Here is a 17,606-nt window from a genome sequence, read left to right on the forward strand (position 1 = left end):
CTGCCAGGTTGGGCCAGGAGCCTTCATAGCATCAATTCTGACTCTCGACACAACCATGTCAAGAAGAACCGAGATTGATGGGACTCTATTTTAACAATCTGTGACTATGAAAGCATCTGAAGGTCACGTTTAAGGAATAGATGGACATTCAAAGGTAAAACCCTGCTCATGAGGATCCCCAAGGGCAGTAGAGGGGACAGTCCTGGAACTTACATGCAGATCTGACCCCAGCCCCGCCATGAGTCCTTTCATGAGGTTCATTGTACCAGTTCTATGCTGAATCCTGGCCTGAGCCCCTGCAGCCTTAGAATCTCAGAAGACTGCTATATTGGAGCAAGTTACTGCAAAAATAATCCCACTAAAATTTGGCCTTTAATGTGAGCATAAACCCAGCATGGTTGGTGAGCTTACAAGGAACCCAAGCAGGACACAAAGGGCAGAGAAGAGCATCCTCACAGCATGAGAAGGCTGTCGGCCACCCACAAGGAAGCAAGGCCTGGGAAGAAACAGCACTTGCCACCTCCTGGCTCTCATCCTGCAGCCTCAAAGCTGAGAAAGTAAGTCCTCTCTGGTTAGACAACAGACTGCAGCACTTTGTCCCAGCAGCTTTAGCAAGCTAATCCAGGGTCCTCGTATACACTTTTGACTCAGCCCTCCTCTCTGTTCTTAGCATTTCTGGCTGTGCCAATCTTACAATATAGGAAGCTTATCTATCTTTATTTTAGCATGATGGATCAGACAGGGTCTCATTGTCCCTATGCCCAGCCTCCACTCTTCTTTCAGAGGCATCTCTGTTCTGGGCAGACACCTGGAATTTCGTTCCATGCACAACCACTGTGCTGAATATCATCACTTCCAGGATACCCTGACAAGAAGCAATTTGGGGCAGGAGGGAAGTTGTTTTAACTCTGAGATTCATGGTGGGGAAGGTACAGCAGCTGGGGCTCTGGCTGTTGTGGAGGAAGCATATTGTGAAGCTTGTTACATTACACAGATCAGGAAGCAAAGACAGATAGGAAATGGGGTCAGGCTCACACCCCCGGAGATGGACTTCTTCCAGCATGGCTCCACTTCCCCAAGTTTCCACATCTCCCAAAAGGGAACCACCATCTGGGAACCATGTGTTAAGACACATGAGTATGTGGGTGACATTTTACATCTGAGCCTCGGCACCTGGCATCTGGGGTCTGCTATTCGGGCATCCACAACTCATCTTTCTTTTCCTCTCAGGCCTCTGCTATGCCAACACTGAACCTCAAATACATCTTGTCTGGTGACTGTAACTAGCTAGGGATGATTCTAATGTGGCAGACCTAACCTGGGTCCTTAAAAGAGCCATTGGAATTAAAATCCTGGAGCCCCACACTCCCAGAACTGCCTGCCTCACACCTTATAAGTTGGTATCTGTCCACAGGTCAGTACTGGAGAAAACAAGACAATACCCATTGCTATCACTGTGCCTCAACAGCCTGCAGGATAGCCCTGCACTCAAGAAAAGAGAAACCTGTTGGTTTTACAAGATGCACTGCGCAGGGATTGCTCTCTTAGCTCATGACAATGTTTTAGAAAAGACAAAAATATCTACATTTCAAACTTGAAGCCACCAATACATACATGTCTTAGCAGAAGTCTCCCCCACCTTGGACTTAGTGAGGATGAAAGCATGAAGGCTGGATGGGCATACCACTCTGACAGTCTGGTGTAGTCTCAGAGAGGATGGTTTGAAGACTTTGTCCAGGCAGCCCTTTCTCCCCCCAGATCTTAGTTTGTGCCTTCTTTCACTGTAAGGTAGCCAGCAGGTCTTCATTCTCATTTATGCCTTTTTCTTCCCACGGTGTTGCTCTCCCTGCATGATTTTCTGTAAACACAGCATGGTTTCTGTGCACATCCATCCCACGCCACTGTGCATGCCTCCTCTGGGAGTTACCTATCATCCCGAGGCACTGTCGCTGTCATTTCCTGTTTTCATCTGACCTGGCTCAGGCACTAAACATGGTGAAGGTGCTCAGTTGCTCGGTACTAAGACATGAAGTGGGCTGGAAATGAGGCTTTCCTGGCGTGCTACATGTGGAAAGGAGAAAGATGGCTGTGTCCTTGGAAACAGAAATGCCATTTGCTGTGTCCCACTATTCACGGCTGCACTTCAGATCGGGAGCTAAAGGCAAACGCTGGGGGATTAGCATAAACCAAGCTTTCTTGCATTGTCTATAGTTTGCAAGTAGCTTTCTTAGGGGGAGGGTGTCATAAAATGCTGTTACCAGATGTTCTTTTGTCAGCCTCCAATTATTTCCCTAACTGCTTCCTGTCTTTCTAATGACATCCATCAGAGACAGCCACTAATTCATTCTCCTTGGACCTCTCATCTGCCAGAGGGGCACATCCCCGGGACTGGCAGATCACCATACCTGCCCACTGTTTCCATAGACCTGAGCAGTCAAACCATGTCAACAGCAACTCTAGCTCTATGCTGTGTCTGAAGGCAGAAGTCAGTACAAACTTCACATGTGGTAACAAGAGGTAAGGATTGTGTTGGTAACTGCTCTCAGGGAATCAAAACAAAGAAAAAGAAGAAGAAACAAAATTCAGTGTCCCCAAAGGGAACTGAGGATTCACAAATTCCAAAGATCTCAACTATCACACCAACTAGGAGAGGTTTTGGTGTTGTTTCACCAAAAAGAGAGAAGATTATAGTTGACCATATTGCCATTGCACTGCCAGCTAGAATGTTCTCATCATAAAGGAGTTAAGTGTTTGAGATGGTAGACAATCTAGACATCCTGAGCTGACCTTGATGGACACACATCTTATAACTGTAAGCACAGAGAAGTACCTCATAACCTGTCAATCACAAAGAAAAACACAGAGGATTGAGAACATCCCCATCTCAATCCCTTGGAATTTGTCCTCCATATGGAAACTCTAGTCTTATTAATCACAGTTCACATGATGGCATCTGCTAAAAACATGAGAACCTAGTGCCACACACTACCACCTGCAAGGAAGTGCTAACACAAGGCAGGAAGAAGGCCACCTAATTTTGATCATGGCTCTTTCCTCAAGGCACTATTAAAGTTAGGTTGAAGATGAGCACAAGCCTATCAGCTATTATTCCCTTTATTTGTAGTCTCAGAGCCTCACTGGGCTTCTCACAGATGGAACTGTGTCTCCACATGCAGGCCCTTTCCTGTTGCTCTAAGTCCTCTGATTCCATCCATAGAGTTATTTCCAGGAGACTTATTTTCTGTAGTTTGTGGTGTGATACAAAGGAGCTAATGTTCCAGCAAAGTAGATATGTCCTTCGGGTGATGCTACAAACTAACTTTAGTCTCCAGATAGAATGGAAAAACTATCTAAACCAATTATCTCCAAAATAATTGAAAGGAAAATCTTCCATTGAAGAACCACATTTTTCTACAATCCCTAAAATATATATTACCACATATATTATGTATGGTTACATATATAATCCATTATTTTCTAATACATGTTGTAGGGGACAGTGTATGGATCATCTCATAATAACATGTTATATTAAAAAATAATGGACTTTATCATGGTATTTTTACATGCATATAATATCCTTGCATCATATAACCTACATTACCATCTTTGTTCCCCAGAACTGTGGTTTTGATTAGGAACAAATGAGCACCTCTCTGGAACTTGAGCATGTTAGTTGTTTCCTCAAAAGTATTGCTTCAACTATTGATATTATGGTAACCTTCTCTTTCCGTTTTTTTCTGTATTATTCCTATTCTTTTCAAGGTCCCTAACCTAAGGCCAAACTGTCCTGATATTGGCCATCCCTACATCTTTCAGTCCTAAAGGGCAAGTGCCAATGCACTCGCTCCCTGTGAGCTCTCAGAATTCAATTCAAACTTATTGATATGAGAAGAATTTAGCGTGTGGTGTTCTCACTTCTGACACTGTGACTTATCAAAAACAAGATACTTGGAGGCCAAATGTGTTTTAGAAAACTCAACAAGTATCGTGTACCTATTCTGTCTGATTTTTCAAGGAACAAAGGTCCAAAGGGGTGCAACATTTCAAATTGAAGGCATACTCATGAGGGCAGAAGGACACCAAGGTGGTTGCTTTGTGATGAATCGCTGGCATGGGGCTATGTCAGACTGGACAGTGTACTGGCAATTTAATCGCAGCTATCTCTGAGCTGTCAATCCCCTGTTTGTGCCATTTGACCTCCTTCCCTCTTTAGCACCCTTCACAGTTTAGCAACAGGGAAGGCTGGCACCTGAGTAGTTTAACTGCGTCAGCTCACTCTAAGTAGGAGAGCCCCCAGGAACTGAGAGTAGTTTCCTAATTTGAGACACTTAAGAGTCAACCCTGACATCAATTTCTGTGTGTCCATCCTGTAAATGAGTATACAAATGTAACTCATCAAATTAATGGAATATTTTGATGGATCTAAATATTTACCTTCTTTACACACAAATTCTATACTCAACAATATATAATTTTCTAGATGAAGTAAAATGATTCAGTATATATAATTTGAGGACAAGGTAATTTTTCATGTTTTTAGTGCACAGCTAAATTAGAAAATAGAAATAAAACTATTTTAAACAACTCTCCGTGTCATGTTAATGGAACCAATCAGATGCTTCACCCAGGGGAAAAATTTGCAAAATCAATTAAAACGGTTAAGTAATATTTAATGCTAATCAAGGGAGAAAGCTTTTCAATCAGTATATTTCAAGTACTAACTAAGTAACATGAATTTCAAAGAGCAATTGGACACCTATTGACAGATATTAAAAGGGATTGCATAGGTCAAGGTGTCAGAAAGAATCACTTAAAGCCTAGATAAAACACCAGTTGACATGTCAACATGGACAGAGGAAACTCCACATGGTAGCACTCCAGCTGGGAGCTGTAGGGGCTAATGAGTGATGAGAAAGAGGGTCAGTTACCCCTGGGGAAATGCTCCCCAGTAAGTGGTCCAAGAGGTGAGACCAAGACAGGTATGCATAAGAGCTACATTAAATAGACTCAGTAGGCTATAAACATGTGTGTGTGCACACATGTGTGCATGTGTCTAACAATAATCAGTAAAGGAGAGTGTGGTGATATCTTGCTTGTACAAATAAAGCCTGTCTCCTCAGAGACCCGAGAAGGAAATAATATTAACTGAGTAAACAGGAAGTTCGAGCAAGTGACTTCTAAAAAATGTGAGAAATGACAGAACCAGCAGGCCCTTCCTCTCCCCAGAATTCTCCTCATCTAGTAGCCCTGCCTATACTTCCTTCCTGGCTATTGACCAATCAGTGTTTTATTCAACAACCAATAAGACAAACAAGTATCAGAAGTACATCCCCCATCAGAAGAGATCACAGATTTGGGAAGGGGGTACATGGGAGGAGCTTGACAGGAAGAGGGGGTGGGGTGGTGTAGATACAGCTATTATGTTAAGTTCTAGAAGATTCCTTTTCTAAAAATGAGAGTAATATCTTTGAAGACCCATGAGAGCTCATATACTAACTGACGATGAAAAGTCCAAATAGCAACTTCAGGCATTTTACATCTGCTGCCACCTGAAAGCCTCACCAGTGCTGGAAGCAGGGCATGAGGCAGAAGACAAGGTCATGGGGTTGACAGAACTTCTGCTGAAGGGAAGAAATGCAGAAGTATCCACCATCCAATAAGCTAGAGAGACAGAGAAGGAGAGGTGGGGGATGGCTCCTCGTGAACCATAGACTGGGATCCTGGGCAGGTTTCATCCCCAAGACATTTTTAGAAACCGAGTGTAGTTTTGAGAGTGAGACTGAGCACCCAAACAGAACAGTATTTGAAAGGTTGCACAGATAGGAGCTGGGATGGCACAGCCCAGGAGAGAACATCCACAAACACCCACACTACCACATGGGACCAGTAGAGGCTGACCCCTGGGCTAAGGGCTGCAGCAAAGACTTGTGAGAATCTCAACTCTGCCCCAGTTCCTGCTTAACTATCTATCACCAATGCCCATGACAATGCCTGCTGTGGAAGCTGAGCCCTCCATAGGAGAAGGCAGCAGCATGCTGGCTCTCTGATTCTCAAAGAGAACACCCAGCAATGAGGCACAAGTGAGGTGGATGAGACCCCAAGTCTCAAACTTGAGAAACAGGTGCACAAGTTACCAGATAGTGTAGATCTTTAAAAGGGACTTCAAAATGGGATTGGGTATACTGACCAAAAAGAGGGATATTTATAAAATACAACTAAACTAGCAAAATAATTTGACTTTGTAAAAATAATCAATTGATTCACAACTGAAGAAATGTAATAAAATTCAAAAAGAACATGATACCTGGACTGAAGATCAGGCAAGACACATGGAGAGGGATTTGTAGGGTAAAAAAATACCAAGATGAAGAATCAGCTGGAGTCAAGTGCAATGAAGAAAAGGAATAGGAAGGTTAAAGGGGAAAAAAAGTATTGGAGACAAGGTGTAAAGTGTAAACACAAGAGCAGCATTTGTTCCAGGGAAAAAAGGTCAAGAGTGAATCCCAAAGAAGTATCTAGAGAGAGTTGGCTGAAGATTTGCCAAAGCTTCTAAAAGATGTCATCCCACAGATCCAGAAGCTGTGCACCTACCAAGCAGAGAAAATACAGAGAAAACAGCACCTTGGCAGATCATAGCCAAGCAGCTATTTGAAAAGGAAGAAATCAGAGATCTTGAAGCAGCCGGGCTGGGGGTGGAGTGACACCCCTCCCCTCACCACCTTCAAATGAGCAACAGAAAGCCTGACACTGGCTTTTAAGTAAGATGAGTAGAAGACAGAAGACAATGAGTGACACTTTAAAGAAGAGAGGCTGAACTACAATCCTATGCCCAGAAAAAAAGCAGATTTAAAATGACAGCCAAAATGAATGTTTTCAGAGAGAAACAGAGAGAGAGAGGATGTGTCTACATGTATGCATGCATTTATGGAAGTCAGAGTCAACCTCAGATGTCCTCTCAGGTGCCCTGTGACCCTGTGGGATAAAATCCCAGCACCATGTGCAGTTTTCCTGCAGAGACCATCTGAAGCAAGAGGAGAATCACACACCTGGCTGCAGACCGACATTTAATGCTGCTTGAATGTCAGCTTTCTCTACAGTCTAAATCTGGGGGGAGCATCTGCTGCTCTTCTCCCTCCTCACACGTCATTTGAAGAGACAACAGCCTTATGATGCTCCCATGGGCCAGCAGGGAAGAGGCCATCATTACCAGATGAAACGCCTACTGTGGGCTTCTCAGCGCATGCCCCCTCCCCATGATTCAATCTGCATTAGAAACAAAGCTGTCTGCTGAAATAAGTTATGACTCTCATAAGTTTTCTAGATTCTTCTATGTTTGATCGATACTGGTGTAAACATGATAAAATGAGCTCTAGTAAGCAATGTGCATGAATTATTCCCCTGCCTCCTGCTCAGTCCCCACACGATGGACTCTTCAGTCAGATGGGTACCCAACTTCAATTGCATCTTGGGTTATCACCAAATCTAAGACCAATAAATTGTCAGATGTCATAATACAAAGTGACTAGACATGAGGAAAGGTCTCTTTCTCCTAAGGGAAAATGTACTTATAAGCTGATCTTTCAAAAGTGACTAAAATAAAATGAAAATGAAAGCATGCATTCATTTCCTGGATAGAAACTGTGAATCACTCAAATATAGGATATTTTGCAACGAGAAAGTATTTTACAAATGATAAAAATGGACCTTATGTTTTAAATGTGCTTTGGTTTGCTGTTTGAATGTTACAGAATTAACCTGAGTTTAGTGCCTAGAAGGAATCAAAGCCCATGACCATCGACTACCCGCAGATCACATGACCATATTCTCACTTCAGGGGTTATGACACTATCATCTCCCTCAGAGCCCATGGCTGTCATGTCCCTGAAGAGTGCATGGTCATCTTCTCTCTGTGTCATTTCACCCCCCACCTCCCCTCACCAGAAATAGCAACATCCAGGCAAAGCCTTGGAGAGTTTCTCCTCTTGGGTTTTTAGGCTTTCTACTTTACCTGCTATATGTCCCCATGGTCCCCCGGAGACTTTCCATATGTTCAAAAGGATCTTAGGATGTCACACTGAGGGCAACTTCTGCCTCTTGGCCTCTCACTGGCTCCCACCCATTTCCTTTTCCACCTCCACAGCAAACTAAGCAAAAATTAGTGCCTCTACTCTCTTCTTTCTCTCACTTGCACCCTCCTGAGTCATGTCCCTTTGATGAATTTGCCTTATACATACTGCCAGGCAAACCCACAATTCCCTGTGCTGCCGGAACTCATCTCGGCTGCCCATGTGAAAGAGGCCTCCAGGAAGGGACAGCATGAGCCCACTCCATCTCTGGTACTTCCTAGAGGAAAACGCTTTTGTAGCCTCTACCAATTACAGTTCTTTTCTTTAATGTCCTCCCAACTAACCAGTGTCTATACTTCAGCATTTTGATGGTAGTCTGCTTCTCCACCCTTTCCTCTATATATTCTGCTATTCCCCCAGCCACTGAGTCTCTGCAATGTGTTACACAGTCTTATTAGTGAGTGCTGCAAATACATAGCAGGGAATGCTTCCTCTCAGGAAGCTTGTGTGTAATAAGAGATGTAAACATAGGAACGACTGCAGCTCTGCTGTGTAAATTGTCTCTGCACATTAGGATGGGAATTAATTTTGATTATGCTTTCTACTTGTGTGCATTCATTTTAAATTTTAAAGAATTACTACTCCTGCAGCAGGTGACATGTAGCAGTCATGGTTCTCCACATAATTTAATGGAACTAATGTATATCAGACTGTGTATTAATCAGAGTGTACAGTTTTTAGATTAACTCACACGGCTAAGGCTGGTGAGCCTAAGCTCTGCAGAACAGCCCTGTAGGCTGAAGGCTCCGGAGACTCTGTATATTACAGACTTGAGGCAGAGTTTCTTCCTCTCCAAGAATCCTCAGTTTTAGTCCAAGGCCTCAGTGGACCCAGAGAGGCCATTCACGATAACAAAAGCAGTATCTTTTTCTCAAATGCAAATGATTGTGTTACCTGCATCTATAAAACCCTTTGTACCTACATCCAAATTAGTATTTGACTAAACAATGGGGTGTGATGGCACAGCCAAGTTGACACCGAAGTTCAGCCATCACGGGACAGTGTAACCGAAGGGAGACAGAGAGGAACAGAAGCAGAGGGGAAGAGACAGGAGGGAAAGAGGAGAGGGAAAGCAGGGAGGAAGGAAAGGAGCAAGAAACAACCTACTAATGGGTAAAATACTGTCCTGTTTTGCCTTCTATTTCTGAGGTAAACATCATGACCAAAAGCAACTTGTGGAAGAAAGTGTTTATTTCAGCTTAAAGCTTATAGTCCATTATGCAGGGAAGCCTGGGAAGTAACTTAAGATAGGAAGCTGTCAAAAGCCATGGAGGGACACTGGTTATATGTGTGGTCTCCACGCCTTGCTCAGCCTGCTTTCTTATACCATCCAGGAACACCTGCCCAGGCTGGTATTGCCCACAGTAGACAGGCCCTTCCTGCAGCAATCATATATCAATCAAATGCCATGGACTTGCCTCATGGACAATCTGATGGATGCATTGTTTCAAGTGAAGTTCTCTCACCTCAGACGACTCTAGTTTTTATGAAGTTGAGAAACAAACCAACACAAACACTGACGTTCAAATCTGGTTGTGTATCAGACTTTCTTCTGGAGTGTTTACAAGCACAGATCCAAGGCATCACGTGGGGCATTCTCACTTGAGATTCAGGGGTGAAGAAGGGCTTCATGGTTCAGAAAATGTTCTAACCACACACCATTCTCTCCAGAAGTGACCTATAGAACAGACCCTTGGCCTATGGGAATTGTTACATGGGCCAGAAAAATAATCTTTTTTTTTAAATCTTAGCTGTCTATTTCTTTATTATATGTCTGTCTGAGAGAGAGAGAGAGAGAGAGAGAGAGAGAGAGAGAGAGAGAGAGAGAGAGAGAGAGAGATTTGGGACCTGAATAATAATATTTAGTACATTAAGGGGTACATGTGCCCCATATCAGCCTTTAATTAGCTGGTCACAGGAGACATGTAACAGACATGAGCATCAACCATGAAGACAAAGTCGGGTCTACACTTTGATGAGATAAAACATTCCTTTAGAGACTTCTCTCATCCCCAGAAAATGCTGTAATGAAGGTCATCATGAAGGACCCACCTACACCGAGCCATGAGATGCATAGTAATAACTGAGACTCAGATAGCTTGCTTCGAAAAATACTTAGCCAGTTTTTGAAGAGTCCATTAAAGGGGGTGTTTGTGAAGTGTAAGACTCGTGGTGATCAATGGAGGGAAGGTGGGGCTTCTGAAGATGCTCCTCAGCCTTGGAGGAGGCAAGGACAATTCATGTGGGCCTGTCAAGAAGTCAACTCAAATCAGTAGAAGTCACTGAAAGACCATTAACAGTAAAGATTTATGTCTGTCACATTAACAATGTTGATACTGCATGCTAATAAAAGATCACTTGAGGCTGATGATGAACAGGGGTGATGGAGACAGATTTGCATTTCTGGGGTTCACACCAGGAAGATTTTCACCACTCTTGAGAAACAAAGAAACCAACTAAGCCAAGAAGAAAGATGGAAACATGGGAAACTTTAACTGAATACTCCGGCTGCCATAAGAGAATATCACAGACAAGTGACTTTGGAACTCATCAGCATCTCACAGGGTGCAAGCTGGAAGCAAGAGGTGGGTGGGGTAGCCAGCACAGTGAGACTCTGGTGAGAGCACTCGATTTGGCCTGTAGATTGACAGTTGGTCCTAAAAGGGCAAGCAGAAAGACAGTTCTCTGGGGTTCTCCAAAGAATCCTAGACTCAGGGCCCTGACTTGATGAACTCATTTAACCTCAATGACTTCTAGAAAGTTCCTACCTCCAAATAGACACATGGGTCAAGAACTTGAAAAATCAAGGAAGGGGTGCAATTCATTTCAGAGCAGGAACTATTGAAATAAAGGCATGCGTTGTACCTTAAAACCTCCATTGGGAGACCACATCAAAGCTGTCTGCAATGGTGTTTCAGCAACAGCAACTAGATAAATAAACAGATCTTAAGTATTTCAAAAGGTATCTGCTCTAGTTATATGATTCTGAACTAAGAAATCAGGAGGAATCAACTTGGTCAAGATTTATTAATTTATTTATGCCTTCCTTTTATTATTTATTGAATTCATCTTGTAAGCTAGTCATTGTTCTAAGCTCTGAAAATATAGCAATAAGAAAAATGGACACTGCTTCTTATATATGTGGAGGTTTTATTTTAGTGTGAGGAGATTAATGAGTGAAGAATAGATAAGACAACCTCAGGAAGAGAATAGCATCATCGGTGGTAAGGGGCACTGAAAGAGCTTCCTGTTTGATTGGTACTTATTGCCCTGCATCTTGGAGAAACTTCAGGTAGAAGTCAGGGTTGACCAACTCTCAATCCATGAAGACTGTTAGAGAATCTACTAAAAATCATAAGGAGGAAAGGCCTGCAGGGATGGAGAAAATCCAGCAGAAACTAAAGAAAATGGTGTCTGCATGTATCTCCATTTGCTTCTCTGCAGCTGTGATAAAGATAATGTTAAGTAGAAACTTGGAGAAGAAAGGGCTTATTTGGCTTGCAGGCTATAGTTCATCATCATTGGAAACCAAGAAGCAACTCATGCCAGGAACCTGGAGGCAGGAACTGTAGCAGAGACCACAGGAGAATGCTCGTGACTGGCTTGCTCCTCGTGGCTTGCTCAGCTTGCTTCCTTATAGCATTCAGGACCTACTTGCCCACGAGTGGCACCACCCACAGTAGGCTTGGATCTTCCACATTAATCATCAGCCATGGGACCTGGGGAATGAAAGTTGGTGGTGGCCTGGATAAAGCCAATGCCAACAAGATTGCTGGTCAAAATGGTGCTTGATGTGTACCCAAAAGAGAACGGGAGGTGGGAATGAGAAGGCAGAAATAGGCCTTCTTTTTAGGAAATTGACTTTAAAGGGAGCTGTAAAATGGGGTAGCAGCTGGGGAGTGGTTCTGTTTTGGAGGGATATTTAAATGAGAGCAAATCCAGCACTCTTACATACTGATGCAAATGGACCTAGAGAAACTTAACATTCGATGACATAAGCTCTCGGAAGAGTAAGTTCAGGAGCCAAGTTCCAGAAGAGAGCAGAAAAGGGGCCATCCCTTCCATACATGGGTATCTAGGACCCAGACTTTGCTAGGACAAGGAGAATTCAGTTCCTGTGGCTGGAAAGATGACAGAGTCTCCAGGTTCAGAACAAATGATTTGGAAGGTGGAGGGAGGAGGGGAAAAAGAGAGGGGGGAGGGGAGATGGGGAAGGGTGGAGGAGGAGATAAAGTTCTCTGATGTCAGGAGCAAGGTTGTCCTGGGGAAGAGCTGTGCATATTGACAGCAGTGTACTAAGTCCTTCAGCAGGTGACCTTGAGAGGCCTCAGGACCTGCATCATAGTCTACAGTTGACTTCAGTATCCCGAGACTCATCAAACACTACCCTTACTTCCAACCTTTCTTTATTATGGTCATCTTTCCTGGGCCACCCATCTCGTATTGGGTTACTTCCAGCTCTTGTTCCAGTACTATTCCTCCCACTTGGGCTCTCATAACCATTTTCAAAAGCAACGCAATCTTTCTAAGTGTCCTACGGGAATAGATTTAACCTCACCTGCCCCATGAAACACTGTGAAATGTGTTGTCCCACCCGAATTCTCTCTCTGTAAAGAAATACGTCCCCCATCATAGCTGTAAGCTTCCACTGGATACCCACTATTCTGCTATGGGAAGAAAATCCCTTTACATTGAATGAAATCTGAAAACCAAGGCTTCCTTGTGCTGGAAAGCCAAACACCATGAGCATGACCATGACTATTCTCTGGGAGATCCACCTATGGCTGCAGGGCTGAAGCTGACCACTTGGCTCAGTATGATCAATGGAAATGAGCTCTTCGTGGTAACAAAGTTTGGGGAAAGGGACTTCATGAAACCAGCTTGACCCTGACACCTGATGACACTTACAGAGGGGTCCAGAGTGCTCAGAGCCCCATCCTTCTTCCTTGTTCAGGTAGTGCACCAAGTATACACATTTCCATTCATGAAGCCTTTGTAATTATTTCCCATGATTCTTTTTTTACTTACTCTTTGAGAATTTCATACACCATATTTTTATCATATTCTTTCCCATCCCCCGATTACTCCCAGATCCCCCCATCCATAGTCCCCCAAATTCATGTTCTTTCTCTTTAAAAATAAAAAAATAAAAATGTCATTTAAAAAAAGCAGCATGGCATCTGATTTGTGTTGGCCATCTCCTCCTGAGAGCAGGGCCTGCCCTGGAGTATGGTTGATGTACCCTCTGTCACTCCACTGAAGAAAACTGATTTTCCTCTCACAAAAGCTACCATCTACAAACACCTTCTTGATTAGGGGTCAGCCTTTGTGCTCATGTCCTTTCCATTGTGCTGAGGGTTTTGTCTGTGCCTGTGCACACTGTCACAGAATCTGCGAGTTCATGTGCGTCTTCCCTCTTGTGTCTGGAAAAGGCTGTTTTCCTTTACAATCGTCCTGTCCCTTCTTCATATAGATCCCTGAGCTTTGAAGGAAGGGATAGGATAAAGATACCCATTTAGGGCTAGTCACTTCAAAGCCTCTCACCCACTGCCCATGTCGCAGCTGTGGATCTAGCTGATAATTACCATATGGAAAAGGCAGCTTCTTTGTTGAATGTTCAGTGATACACTGCTCTCTGGCTATAGTATTATATCATTAGGAGCAGTGATCTCTGGGTATAGTATTATGTCATTAGGAGCACTGTTCTCTGGGCATAGTAATATCATTAGGAGCACTGCTCTGTGAGTATAGTATTATGTCATTAGGACCACTGCTCTCTGGGCATAGTATGATGTCATTAGGAGAACTGCTCTCTGGGTATAGTATTATGTCATTAGGAGCACTGCTCTCTGGGCATAGTTATGTCATTAGGAGCAGTGGTCTCTGGGTATAGTATTATACCCTTAGGAGTTGTTTCATTTCTATATTCACTTAGTAGAAAAAGCATAATGAGTTTTCCCCAGTCCCATGATCTATGTAGTCTCAGATTCTTGGCCTTGTGAACAATTATCAGGCTAAGAGTGGTGGCACACATCTTTAATACCAACAGTTAAGGGACAGAAGCAAACAAGCCTTTGCAAGTTTGAGAACAGTCTGGTCTACATAATGAGTTCCAAGCCAGCCAGAGCTACATAGTAGACCCTGACTCAGAAAACCAAATCAGTTAGCAGCTATACTTCTACATGTTCTGTGCCATAAGTATGTGTTTTCTTCAGCAATAGGATCTTAACATCAGGTTGGGGGAAGTGACCAATACCATTAGCAATAGTCTATAGTGTTTGGGAGGGACACCTATAGAACTGCTTTTTTATTTTTTTATTTTTAAAGAGAAAGAACATGAATTTGGGGGACTATGGATGGGGGGATCTGGGAGTAATCGGGGGATGGGAAAGAATATGATAAAATATGGTGTGTGTGTGTGTGTGTATACACTATTCCTACTATTGGGGATGATGGCATATGATATATAGTTGAGTTATTATCTTTTCCATTATGTGGTGGCTCCATTTAGCTGTATATATTTTATAGAGTATCAACAGTATTGGGTTTTTATAGGTCTTTTCAAAAGTCCTTTGGTGTTGGTCATCTCTCCCCATCTTCCTTTCCTTCCCTGCCTTTCTATCCTCCACCCTTGCTGGGTTTGAATTAAGGTTATGTGAGGACATAATGAATTTGCAACATGGAATGTCGGATGTTGATATTTCTTAAGAGAGTTTGGAATGCCAGCAAATTTGAAAAGGAACACAGGAATGCCTGTGACTTCCTCAATTTCTAGAAAAATAGTTAAAATAGATGGCGCTCCCATACCTCAAACATTTTTCTGAAGAAAAATAACATTTTTTGGTGCTTCGTATAACCTTGAGCATGCTTTTCTGCGAGTCAGGCTTCTCTGTTGAACTGTAAACTCATAACTCTGTTACCAAAAGAGCTGTAATGATAAAAATGAGATTTGTGCATATTGCACTCAAGTGCTCAGCTTCCTCGGGTCTTCCTGTTTCCCACCTTGTTTTTCCAGCATTTATCAGGAAAGACAATTTGGTTAACCTCTCACAACCCCCTTTAAAGTCTTTCTCCATTTATAACACTATATTTTCCTTCCTTGAGAGAGGCTCTCCTCGCCTTTGATCCCTTCTAGATGTCTGTCTTGGTTAGGGTTACTATTCCTATGATGAAAAATCATGACCAAAGCAACTTGGCAAGGGAAGGGTTTATTCAGCTTGTACTTGCACATCACTGTTAATCATCAAAAGAAATCAGGATAGGAACCTGGAGGCGGGAGCTGATACATAGGCCATGGAGGGGTACTGCTTACTGGCTTGCCCATCTGGTTTAGTACAGAACCCAAGACCATCAGTCCAGGAATAGCATTACCCAAAATGAGTTGGACCTTCCCCATCAATCACTAATTAAGATGTCCTCCATGCTTGACTATAGCCAGAAGTACTTTTCAACTAAGGTTCCCTCCTCTCTGATGCCTCCAGCTTGTGTCAAATTGACATACATCTTGCTATCAACACTGCCTACACCCTGTAGTTATTCTAAATGAAGCATAAATATCTAAATCTTAGAAGCTAGCATTCACATATAAGAGGATAATATTTGTCTTTCGCAGTCTGGGTCATCTAACTCAGGGTGATTATTCATAACCTCATCCACTTATCTTCAAATTTCATAATAATGTTTTTCTTGATAGCTGAATAGTATTCCATTGTATAAAAGCACCATGTTTTCTTTATCCATTCGTCAGCTGATTAGCTGTTTCTAGTTTCTGGCTACTGTGAACAGAGCAGAAATGAACAGTGATAAACAAAGGTCTCCAGTAAATGTACAATCCTTTGGGTAAATGCCCATGAGTGGTATAGCTGGATCTTAGGGTAGATCAACTCTCGGCTTCCTAAGAAAGCTATTATTTGTTTTATTGATCTTGGCCATTCTGATTAGAGTAAAATGAAATCTCAAAGAAGTTTTAATTTGCATGTTCATGATAGCTAAGGATTTCTTCACGTGTCTCTTAGACATCTTTTGAGAACTCTATTTAGTTCTATATTCTGTTCTTTAATTGGGTTATTTGTTTTTCTGAAGTTTGGCTTTTTGAGTTCTTTGTATATTGCTTATGCTAACCTCTGTCATATGTATTGGTAAAGAGTTTTTTCTCATTATGTAGGCTGCTGCTTTGCTCAAATAATGGTGCCCTTCGCTGAACAGATGCTCTTGAGTTTCATGAAGTCCCATTTATTAATTTTCATCCATAGAGCCTGCACTATCAGGATCCTATACAGAAAGTCTCTTCCTGTGCCAACAAGTTCAAGTCTGTTCCATATTTTGTCTTTTATCAGATTTTGGGCATCTGGACTTAGGTTGAGATCTTTGATTCATCTGGAGCTTTAAGCAGGGTGGTAAATAAATCTATTTTCCTTCTTCTACATGCAGGCATCCAATTTACCAGAACCATTTGTTGAAGATGATGTCTTTTTCCAGTATTTATTTTTGTCATATTTGGAAACACTCAGGTGCTCATGGATTTGTGGATTTATGTCTTGGTCTTCAATTCAATTTCATTGATCAATGTGTCTGTTTTTATGCCAGTATCATGTAGTTTTTATTGCTACAGTACAACTTGGCATATGGGATGGTGATACCCCCAGAAGTTCTTTTTGTCATTGTACAGAATAATGTAAACTATCCTGTTTTTGTATGTTTCTATATGAAGTTTAACATTTTTTTCAATTTCTGTAAAGACTTGTGTTGGAATTTTGGTGAGGATTGCATTGAATCTGTATATCCCTTTTGGCAGGATTCTTTTAACTCTCTTCACAAACACACTGAGTCACGAAAGTAAAAACATGTATAGGAATAGAAACACAAAATGTGAATATTCATTTTGAACAGTGCACTTAGATCATGCTGGAGATATTAATCATGGCAGGAAAAAGATCAGAGTTAGGTAACACGTCTGCACAGTATGGATTTTATTGTTACCTCCTGGACTACACCACCTTAATGAAAGCTAAATTTTAGAGGAATTGTTCCTTAAAAAATATGTTCCTAACACATTTCAGCAGAATAAGTATGTGCAACATCACAGAAACTCATAAAAATAAATATGCATATACATAAAATCTCTTGTAAATGTGAAAAGAAAGTAGAATCAAGACTTGGACAATGAAGTGAACTGGGAGGAGGGAGAAGGGAGGGTTGGAAGAGGAGTAAGGGGAGGGGAGGAAGGAGATGGGGAAGGAAAGGAGGAAGGAGAGGGAATGGGGCAGAAAGAAGGTAAATATGAACAAAATGCATGATCCCATACAGGAAAAAATGTCTTCATGAAACACATCATTATGTGCAGTGAACACAGTCCAATAAAAACATCTGAAGTGGATAAAGAAAAGTTTAAAACTAAGCTAAGTTTGGTGGGCTTCATTTTGCTTCAAGTGGTTCTCCGCACCTGGGGCCATGGTGATGTGACCCCTGGCATCATAG

At 42.3% G+C, this 17,606-nt stretch overlaps 1 long non-coding RNA gene across 1 annotated transcript; it reads left to right on the forward strand.

The window, feature by feature from the left end:
- Positions 1-338: 338 nt before the first annotated feature.
- Positions 339-7,626, forward strand: LOC113833954. The gene is made up of 2 exons (XR_003482135.2): positions 339-2,517; positions 6,574-7,626. It is a non-coding gene; the product is annotated as an uncharacterized LOC113833954 (long non-coding RNA).
- The last annotated feature ends 9,980 nt before the right edge of the window (positions 7,627-17,606 follow it).

Source organism: Cricetulus griseus, chromosome 2 (genome assembly GCF_003668045.3).
Source record: "Cricetulus griseus strain 17A/GY chromosome 2, alternate assembly CriGri-PICRH-1.0, whole genome shotgun sequence".
In the NCBI taxonomy this organism is placed as follows: domain Eukaryota; kingdom Metazoa; phylum Chordata; class Mammalia; order Rodentia; family Cricetidae; genus Cricetulus; species Cricetulus griseus.